The sequence below is a fragment of the Leucoraja erinacea genome, chromosome 5 (assembly GCF_028641065.1).
Source record: "Leucoraja erinacea ecotype New England chromosome 5, Leri_hhj_1, whole genome shotgun sequence".
Taxonomy (NCBI): Eukaryota; Metazoa; Chordata; class Chondrichthyes; order Rajiformes; family Rajidae; genus Leucoraja; species Leucoraja erinaceus.
The window spans coordinates 39,176,368-39,187,550 of record NC_073381.1 but is presented as its reverse complement, the minus strand read 5'-3'; the positions used below and the strand labels follow the sequence as shown (position 1 = coordinate 39,187,550).

Sequence of the window (11,183 nt, the reverse complement as noted above, 5' to 3'; positions counted from 1 at the left end):
AAAATGTCACCCATTCCTTCTCTCCAGAGATGCTTCCTGTCCTGCTGAGTTACTCTAGCTTTTTGTTTCTATCTCAGGATGAGTGTGTTATGGGGGAGAAGGCAGGAGAATGGGGTTGAGAGGAAAAGTTGAATCAACCATGCTTGAATGGCATAGTAGATATGATTGTCTGAATGTCCTAATTCTGCTGCGAGTACTTACGAAGCGGTCTCATTCCAGGTAATGTTAAGGACCATGGAAAAGTACTGACAGCCTTTGGCAAAAGGTAACGCTGAGGGGGTGATGCTTTGTATCCTATCTAGCAATGTTACAAAATTTTGAGATTTAAAAAATCAAGTCTGCAATTTATCCCATCAGATAAAGCATAACAATAAGTTTAATTTGACACCAAATTCACTTTCATATCTCAAGTATTAAAAAAGTTATGACCATTTTCATACTCGGAAATTAGCATCTTGTTCCCTATTGATTTTCAATGGACATTACAAAAAAGTTGTGATCTTGGATAATCAAAAGCCCATTTCTTAAGGAAAGATTAACATTTTTAAATAGCCTAAGTGTCCAAAGATTATTCACAAATAATTCCCAATATAACATGATTTTTATATCTAATTTACATTAATTTATAGGCCAAATGGAAGGAATTTAGTGTTCAATTGCTGTAAATAAATGCCCATTTAAATCGGCTTTCTAGTGGGTTCATGTGGAACGCGCTGGTTTAGAACGTTGACATAGCGCTGGATTAGTGCCCTCAAATGCCGAGAAAAATACTGCGGGATATAAAAAGCCCAAAATGAACTATTCGTTATAGATAACTTGATATATAGGGTTATATATATGCCCCATTTAATGTAAAAATAAGGTACATACCTTTAATTGTTTGCTTTATAAAACCCTGGGGCTGCGAGAGGTTGCGGAATGAAACAGTAATTTAAAAACTATTAGAACTATATTATCGAGGCCTATAAAACTAATAATACCTTTTGCGACCGGGTCTTGCAGCGATTTTTCGTTAATGATTTACTAGGCTGAACATGTGCGATTAGTACAGCCTAGTAAAAATCGCGTTTTAAACCCGCCCCCTCCAAACAGCGCCAAAATCGTGGCCATGGCTGAGGGCAGATTCCCAATGGAGATTCAGGTAGGTTTTGTAACATACCTATCCTATCAAATATTTAATTGACTTTTAACAGTTTTTAAATGACATTCAGAGATATTAAAAATGTTTTGTTAAAGAAATCTTTAACAACTAAAATGAAGTATACATCATAAGCCACGAAGAGATAACGAAAATTTTATCAGGTAAAATAACTCAATAAATATAATTTCTCCTTTTTAGTACGGGGTTGGAATTTTCTTTCAAATCAACAGATTCTTAAATTATGCCACAGGTCTGACATGCAGGATTGGGGTGGCGAATCCAAGGTTCAAGTAATCCCAGCAAGGCTGCTCCATCTCCATGTGGAGCCCAGTAGTGAATAAATTTGTTGCCATCTGGCAAACTGTAAGTATCTGACCTGGTTGGCTGGCAGTGTATATGTTATGGGGAGAAGGCAGGAGAATGGGGTTAGGAGTTTGAGATAGATCAGTCATGATTGAATGGCGGAGTAGACATGATGGGCCGAATGGCCTAATTCTGGTCCTATCTCTTATGTCAAGAGTCAAGTCAAAAATCAATAGTGTTTAATTGTTATATTGTTAATAGGACAATGAAACTTTTATTTGCAGCAGCAAAGCAGGTCTGTAAACACAAGGCAAGTAGATATACATGGGGAAGAGGTCTGTGACCTAAGTCTCAATATGCAAAAAAAAAAGTCTCTTCCACTCAGAATCACTAACTAGCCAGCATAATTAGCCTCATTATGAGCCTGCGGATTCCGGTGGGAAGCGACCGTTTAGGAGGTCCAAGCCGCTGAGGTTGGCCTCCAGTCCCGACGTCGGAGAGCCAACATCCCGGCGAGTGGGCCTGAGTGGCGGGCTGCCCGTAGCAGTGACTACGGAGGGCTCCGGAGGCCCCAACCACGGGTGAACATCGAGGAAGAGACTGACTTTGGTGCCTTCCCTCACAGTGGGAAACTTTTGATTCTGCTGTTTGGGGATGTTTTATGTTTAACTCTATCGTGTGGTGTGTTCTTTATTTTATTGTATGGCTGTATGGTGATCACATTTCACTGTGCCATCTGGCACATGTGACAAATAAATATCTTGTATCTTGTATTATTATTAATACCTGTATTACATTTTTGTAAATCTTTTCCCATTAATATTTATCCTTGTGAATTGAATTGAATTGACAATGGAACAAAAAGTGATCTGAAAAGTGTGGGGTGAGCACAGAGGAGTTGGAATAAGAAGTGTTCTGCCTGCCCAAAAAGGTGAGGCTAGATTGAAATGCTGTGAGTGTGCACTGATTATGGGAGTGGAAAACCCAAACTCACATTTTATTCAGTCTTTTAAAATGTCTCTTTTAGATCCAAGAACAATGTGGTCTGCTTAATTGGACATGGTTAGCAGACTGTGGGTTGAGTTTTCTTTCATCCCACAGAGACCCTAGAGTTGGCAATAAGCAGAATATGGACAACCTCTCCCAACATCATTCTAAAATTAGCAGCAGGGAAGGACACCCAAATTATACAACTCTTGCAAGTTTAATAATCATAGCAGGATTGATTAAGAACTAAAATAAATATTTTCCTTTTCGGAACTCAAAAGATGTGTTATTCAGGTGAGTGACACAGGCATGCTCTTTCACAAATTGTACCCATTTGCTTGTACAACTTGTTCCAAAGATAGTGCCAAAACCCATCTGGTCTCTTCTGCTGCATCAGCAAGTTCTATTATAGACAGCTGTTGAAAACTCACATGAGCAATAAACCATTCATTATAAATTTTTAGACCAGTGCCTGCTGTGAAAATTATTTATAGAAACAATTTTCCCTGTTTATCTAGGAATGTGAATTAATTGTTGCTCATATTGAAATACACTATTATGCAAAGTAAAAGTCCTCATCTTTAATAAATAGATTTAATCAGCAATATAAACCAGTTGGGTGTTCTATTCTGATAAACCTTAATAATCCATAACTGCTATAAATATGCATATTTGTTTTCTTACTATTCCTTAGATAGTCAAATGCTATAGAAAGTTGTTCAATATTAGCATGCAGTAAAGTAAAATCTAATGAAATCCAAACAATTTTATGCAATCCTATCTTGTTTAAAGGCCAACGAGTCTTCACTGGAAGCCATGATGGTTACGGGAGATAATGAGAAGAGCTTTGAATGCCAGTATCTTAGTGGTGGGGTAAGGTCACCTGTGCATAATGTTTTTCAAAAGCTTTGGGCATTGATGCCAATGAGTGATGAACACAAAAGTTACTAATGTGGAAACAAGGAACTACAGATGCTGGTTTACAATAAAGGACATAAAGTGCTGGAGTAACACAGCTAGTCGGGCAGCATCCCTGGAGACCATGATTTGGTGACATTTCTGGTTGGGACACTTCTTCAGACTGATGTGGAACTACTGCTGCACAACCTCGTGGCATTTCTTGGGTCAGTCCCATAGTTTTAATCAGAGCAGCTCCTGGCTTGGATTCATCCTGCTGTTAGTCCAGCAAAAATAGGTTTTGCAGCTGCAGCTCTTCAAAGGCAAGAACTGCTATATATATATATATATCAGAAATGCTCCATTGTTGCTGAGCATATCTTCCCATTTCTCCTTCTCCTTACTATGTTCTCTTTCTTTCGTTTCCTTCCCTCTCCATCCCATTTTACAAGAAGAGTAGTAACAGGCTGAAATAAACTATTTTCAGTGATTATGTCATCCAGTTTATCAGCAAGTTCTTTTTTGAGAGCAGGGTAGGACGTCTCCTACAGGTGCATCCTGCAAGGGTTGCATTGTTTAAAGCTCATACAATAACAACGGAAGTACTGTCGAAGACATCTGTCTAAAATCATATATTTGGTTGAGTCAGATTTCCATAAACAATTCCTTACAGAGCACATTAATGGTTTATCAATCAGCTAAGGTTTTGTTTCAGTACTTGCTAGCCTCTTCATGGAATTACATGACATAAGAAACTAAAATAACGTTTGTATCCAACCAACATATAAAAGGCAGCAGTGCAAAGTTCACCAGTTTTACGTCCCAGTTGTCCTTTAGGAGATTTTCCAAAGATTAAATTGTTTCTGCGTCGTGACATGAAATTGTGCTCCCTTCATCCTGCTTGCAATCATCATGTGGCTAACACAAGGTTACCTCTTTCCATCATTGAATTATAGGAGGATGCAATTCCAAGCAGAATCCAAGACATCAAACTTAAATTATTGAAGTAATTACAATTTTAATCATTACTCTGCTGAGATTATGATTTTTAATGGGATGTTGATCCAGAAGGGCAGAGACATCTTGTGGTGGCAGAGATTGTGTCTAACATACCCTGGAGGCATGTTTGCATGGGAGAATTGGCACATTATCTCAGCATTAGTCAATAATCAAGAAGCTCAAGCTGTGCTTGCCTGATATTCATACGTTAATACCTCCTAGCAAAAACTCATGAACTGAGCAGGGACTGAGGCTCAAAATGGAGACCCAGGTTTCATACCTTGCTGTACACTTACCTCAGATCAAGCCACACTCCCAACAGCAGTACAGGTGCAGGAACAACCATGGTAATGTGTAAGGAATGCCTCGGCCATTTTGTTGTAGCTCCTTGATATTTTTCAGGCAGAGCTTTTTGTTGTGTGTGCAGAAATCACTCACACACATGCATTTTGGGAAAGTTGTGAAGCCTGCAAACCCGAACAGATCTGTGTGTGTAATGCTGCTTTTCTTCCCCCACCTGAGATTTTGGCATTTGATTTCAAAGTCTGCCCTGACAGAAGTACAATAGTGCAATATTTCTGGGGGAAGGAGTGTCCGGTGGTGACTGGCAATCACCGAGGTGCAGAGTTAAGTTGTGTAACAGCCGCAGGGAAGAAGCTGTTCCTGAACCTGCTGGTCCGGCATTGGAAAGACCTGTAGCGCTTCCCGGATGGGAGGAGGATAAACAGTCTGTGGTTGGGGTGAGAGCAGTCCTTGACGATGCTGCGTGCCCTTTGCAGACATCGCTTGCTCTGGACAGACTCAATGGAGGGGAGTGAGGAACCGGTGATGCGTTGGGCAATTTTCACCACCCTCTGCTGTGCTTTCCGGTCAGAGACAGAGCAGTTGCCATACCATACTGTGATACAGTTGGTAAGGATGCTCTCGATGGTGCAGCGGTAGAAGTTCACCAGAATCTGAGGAGACCGATGGACCTTCTTCAGTCTCCTCAGGAAGAAGAGACGCTGGTGAGCCTTCTTGACCAGAGTTGAGGTATTGTGGGTCCAAGAGAGGTCATCAGAGATGTTGACCCCCAGAAACCTGTGGACGTAACTTAGCGACTCGTAATGCTAAAGGCAGGAACAAGGGAAACTTGTTAACCCTTGAAAATTTTTCAACATGTTGTAAGATTTCCACAAGTCAATTTTACTCCTGAAGGAAAAATTTGAAACGTTTAAACTTGTTGTAATACCGTAGTAGCCCGTGAGTTTACCGTAGTGACTCGTGAGTAACTCGTGGGTTTGGCCTGGGCGCCAGAAGTGAAATGTTGAAGATTAATCATCTCTGGAGAACTTGGATAGGTGATGTTTAGGGTCGGGACCTTGCTTCAGACTTCAGACCCTTCTTTCACCCAAAACGTCACCAGTCCATGTTCTCCACAGATACTGCCTGACACATTGAGTTACTCCAGCACTTTGTTTTTTTTTCTTGTAAACCAGCTTCTGTAGTTCCTTGTGTTCCAAAATGTAATGCTTTATAAATGTTCAGAGATGCTGCCTGTCCCGCGGAGTTACTCCAGCACTTTGTGTCTGTCTCCCTGGAGACCTCGTTTCCCACGCAATGTGACATCTACCGTGCATACATTGCCAACTGTTGTTTTGGCAGCAGCAACATAATCTCCCGGTTAGTACACTAAGTGTTGCTGAGGCCTAGTTTATGTAGAGACAAGAAACTGCAGATGCTGGAATCATGATCATAAAATCATACACAAAGTGTTGGAGGAACTCACACAGCGCTGGAGTAACTCAGCGGGACAGGCTGTCAGGTCTCGGGTTTGATCTAGTTTCTGTTTCTTATTGTTTTTTAGTATTAGAGTGTGCATTCTTGTTTTATTTTGGTGTCTCGCATCTCCTCTTGTTTCAGGTCCCATTTCCTGTCGGGTCGTTTACCCTCATGTGATTATTGGCCCCGCCCTGATGTGTTTCACCTGTGTCTCGTTATCCCCTGCTAGTCTGTATTTAAGCCCTTTGTGTTTTAGTTCTCATTGCCAGTTCGTCGTGTATGCTACTTGGTATCACCTCGTTCCAGCTCTAGAAATCTTGTGGCCTCGACCATTGCCTGTTTTTCGACCTCTGTTTTTTGCCTGCTCCTAGATTGTACTGTTGCCTCTGTTTTGCTTACCTGTGTACCGACTTGGACCAATTAAACTCTGAAGACTGATCTGCCCTGTGTCTGAGCCTGCATTTGTGTCCTCCTCCTTGTTCAGTTCTGATACAGGCAGCATCAGCGGAGGGAATGGACAGACGTTGATTCGGCTTGAAAAGAAGGGACCGGATCCGAAACGTTGCCTATCCATTCCCTCCACAGATGCTGCCTGACCCGCTGGGTTACTTCGACACTTCATGCCATAGGAGTAGAATTAGGCCATTCGGCCCATCGAGTTTCTCGAACACTTTGTGTTTCGCTCAACACGCTCAACATCTGTGGTCCCCCGTGCCTCCATTTGAGAGCTGGAAGAACTCAGTGGGTCATGGAGTCTGAAGAATGGCCCTGACCCGAAACCTCGCCTGCCCGTTTCCTTCTACCGATTTCATGTAGTCACTTTTCGATAAAACCCCACCGCCCGTTATTCCAAGTCCATCTAATTCCGCGTGCCTCCATTTCATTCATTAAGTCGCCGGTACTGTCACATCGTTTGTTTTCGGTCAATACAACGGAACAGTCTGAAGAAGGGCAACGATAGACACAAAAAGCTGGAGTAACTCAGCGGGACAGGCAACATCTCTGGAGAGAAGGAATGGGTGATGTTTCGCGTTGAGTCTCATCGACAGACTGGTAAGGGAAATGAAAGATATAGATGATGATGTATTGTAGAGAGATAAAGAACAATGAATGCAAAAAAGTAACAATGATAAAGAAAACAGACCATTGTTTGCTGTTCGTTGGGTGAAAACGAGAAGCTGGTGCGACTTGGGTGGAGGAGGGATAGACAGAGGGGATGCCAGGGTTACTTGAAGTGAGAGAAATCAATATTCATACCACTGGGCTGTAAGCTGCCCAAGCGAAATATGAGATGCTGTTCTTCCAATTTGCATTTAGCTTCACTCTGACCGGAGGAGACCTCGGACAGAAAGGTCAGTGTGGGAATGGAAAGTGTTTGGCAAACCGGGAGGTCGGGTAGGTTCAGATAGCAACCGGGAGAGTCGCGATCCGAAAGGTCACCCATTCCTTCTCTCCAGAGACGCTGTCTGACCATCTGAGTTACTCCAGCTTTTGGTATCTATCGTTGGGGTAAACCAGCATCTGCAGTTCCTTCCTACACAACAGAACAGTACGAGGAGCGGTTAATGTTAGAGGCTGCTCACTAACGTCACTATGTTTACATCGTTCTTCTAGCAATGAATAAATATCATTCGGTTACCATATTATTGACTACAACTGCCCGTTTAAAAACACCAATGACTGCTCTTTAATTCTCAACCACTGGATATTTGCCTGGAAACATATTGCATGTTTTCGTTCAGTGAGATAATTCAGTTTTAATATTGAGGTGTTAAATCCGGCGCCACTTCACAACAAACTAAACAACCTATAATTTAAATAGTGCATTTAGGATCGATAATAAAATTCCCAAGACTATTTCACATATATAAATCCAGCACCACTTCACATTGAGCTGTCCGTGATGTTTAAAGGGCTGGCATCTGCCATGATCCGTTGTTCGGATAAAACACTGTTTGAAATCATTTGAAGTTTTGAAATTAATCTTCGCCGCCTAATGTACACTTTGGGATAAGATTTGATCCCTGCACAAAGAGCAATGTAAACGGAATGGAATCTCTATTAACATTCTGAGACTCTCTACATAATGGAAGTGATCACATTCGGTCCTTCGAGCCAGCATTGCCATTCAATATGATCATGGCTGATCATCCAAAATCAGTAGCCAGTTTCTGCTTTCTCCCCATATCCCTTGATTCCGTAACTCTAAGAAATTTAAACATGGGAGGTTTTTTATAGTGAAAAAAAAACTGCATGACATCATTTTTACCATGTAATGATTTTTCCACACGTCGGTAGTCGTTGTTGGCTCAAGAGTAACTCGGGAGAGGAACTTGGTAACCTGGGAGAGGAACTTGGTAGATCGCAGAAATGAGAAGTAAACGGCAAACTTAGACATACACGTGGGAACTCGTTTAAACTCGTGAACATAAACTTGGAATCTCATAGAAAACCACGAGTTTGATTTTTTCTTTCACTCGGGATCATTCGTGGGTGGACTCGCACCATGGGACAGGGCCATAACAATGCAAAATCCTTTCAGTGAACAACAAAAAATAGATAGTCAGTCAGTCCCTTTCAGTCTACTTCAGAGCTCCATTGTGCCTTGGCTTATCTGAAATTTAACTCAATTTATTTGCCTTTTCTCCATGTCCTTTCATGCTGTTACCCAACAAGGACATCTTAATCTTAAAAAAAAAAAACTTGATTTAATATTCTTCACCTATCGGGCAACTGATGATTTCCAGTACACTTTATGTGGAAATATTGTGCATTGATTCACTACGAAACAAAAAGCAAAAAACTAACTGCTGGAGAAATTCAGGAGGTCAATATATTTTTTTATTTCAGTGTCTGCTCCTGGGCCCGGCCAAGACGGCCACCCGCGGGTCCAGGCAGCGGGCAGTCGAGGCCCGCACCGGGGTTGACCGCTCGCCCCTCCTCCGGGCCCACGCCAGCATGTCCCCAGAGAGGGAACACGCAGTGTCCACGGGGACCTCGGAGGTCCTCTGTGAACCATGCAGGAAGTCGAGCGCTCCCTTGATAAAGTTGGCGAAACATCAATTCGATGATCGTCTGCCTGCAAACTGTCAACCAAAGATACTAGAGGAGTAAGATAGACCACCTGACGAAAAAGCCGTAGTACAGTCATGGGCTCATGGGTAATTTTTTTCGCGCCATTTTGGGAATCAAATTTATGAAGGGTTTATTTTTAATGGGCTTCTGTCATGGCGTCCACATTACCAGCGTAGCGAGCTGTTCTGCTATGGTGCTCGAATCACCAATATAAGTGATTTGAGCACTTTATAGCAGTGTTTCTTCAGGTTCCCCACTAAAGATGAAAGGTAAGAAACAAATTATAACTTTCTGTCTTGAGGCCTGCCCGATCTCTTCCTATAGCTCAGATCGCGGAGCCGGGGGTCGCCAGAAGAATTGCTCTGATCGCTGGTCCGCGGACTATAACACCCTGAAGCCACGGTGTGTGGAGCTTCTAGTCGCGGGGGCAGCGTGCACTTTCCCTCGCGGAGTCTGGGATTCCTCGCCGGAGAAGAGCTCTGACCGCCAGCCCGCGACCTATAACAACATGAAGCCACGGTCTCCGGTAGGAGGTGGCTGATTCGGGACCTCCAAGCCGCGGAGATTCCGAATCGGCTTGTGTTTAAGCCGGTTTGAAATAGTGTTTAAAATACAGGATAAATGGTGTTAAATATACACAATGTACACGGATCAATGGTGTTTAAAACACATAATAAATGGAGTTATAGGGAACAACGACAAGCCACGAGGAGCACACATTAAAGCCTTAATTTCCTTCCCAATGTATGATGACTATACCATATACAATTCTATTCTTATGATCCCGACAATGTATTATATTATATAAGACATGTTTTGGTACATGAGCAAGTTATTAGAAAGTCTTCTTTTATAGATCTAGACTTACCACAATAATAAAGGTAGACAAAGATGTTGGAGAATTTCTCCAGCATTTTTGTCTACCTTCGATTTTCCAGCATCTGCAGTTCCTTCTTAAACAATAATAAAGGTATCAATGTTTACACTACTGTACATTTTTGGTTTTGTTCATGTTGTAAGGCATGCAAGGTATTGTAAACTCTTCTACATTTAAGATAAAGTGACCTATAAGAGGAAAAATGCATCTTCAATATACATATCTCTCCACATCCTTGAAAACAATTGCATTTAAGTGACATATCATCCATTCTGCAGTTATGTGGTTATAATCAGATTTGTTCTTATAAGTTAATTCTATATGATATTTTACTGTAATTTCAGATGTTGACAGTGGGTCCAGAATACTCGATGATAAGATCTCCTCAAGCGAACTACGGAGTACTTGTCAAAGAACTGTCGTCTTTGTTCTGAACACCCTGTGTATATCTCACACATAAAACAATAAATTATGCAAATCTTACCATAAATGACAGAAATAAAAAGTGTTATCCTTTTTTATGAATTTTGATGTATAATTATTTTAAATTGAGTGAATTGATGCAATATACTGCTAACCCACAAATGTTTAGTTATGAGATATTCACATATAAAAACTCGCTCAGCAGCTCGGGTGGCTGTGAGCGGCCGCTGGGACCGGACAGCGGAACTGCAACTAGACCCGGGACTCGCAGGTGACCTGGGAACTGCAGCTAGTCTCGGAGGGTCCTGGCCCCTATACAAAAAAGGCTGCGGACCCCTGGACTAAACCAAACCCTTGATCCTGTCTCACCATCCTTTTTTCAAAATGTACTAACTCAAATGGTGGTGTGTCTTCATTGCCGGCAAATACGGTAACTCATTTCACTCAAATATATGTTGGATTTTCCTCAAATATATGTTAAATTAAAAACTAAACTATGGAAGCACAGTATTCATGTCTAAAGCTCACACTTCTGCATCAATGTAGGTATGTATACACTATTTATTTATACTAATTTAGAATTAAAAAATATCTGGGCATGTGTTCATTTATATTTTATTTACAATATTAGGATTTCAGAGAGAGAGGCAGAATGAAAGAAAAAAAGTTCAACAAAATTAGAGATCACAAGAGGAATATACATATGTGTGTGTGTGTGTG

The 11,183-nt window shown here is 41.5% G+C and overlaps 1 long non-coding RNA gene across 2 annotated transcripts; it reads left to right on the top strand.

Annotated features, from left to right (window-relative positions):
• The first annotated feature begins 1,168 nt into the window (after positions 1-1,168).
• On the top strand, positions 1,169-10,626 carry LOC129697143 (uncharacterized). Of its 2 annotated transcripts, XR_008723458.1 has the most exons (4): positions 1,169-1,504; positions 2,310-2,375; positions 3,224-3,304; positions 10,385-10,626. It is a non-coding gene; the product is annotated as an uncharacterized LOC129697143 (long non-coding RNA). The 2 variants fall into 2 exon arrangements; XR_008723457.1 differs by lacking the exon at positions 2,310-2,375 and having other exon boundaries at positions 1,180-1,504; positions 10,385-10,618.
• Positions 10,627-11,183: the final 557 nt, after the last annotated feature.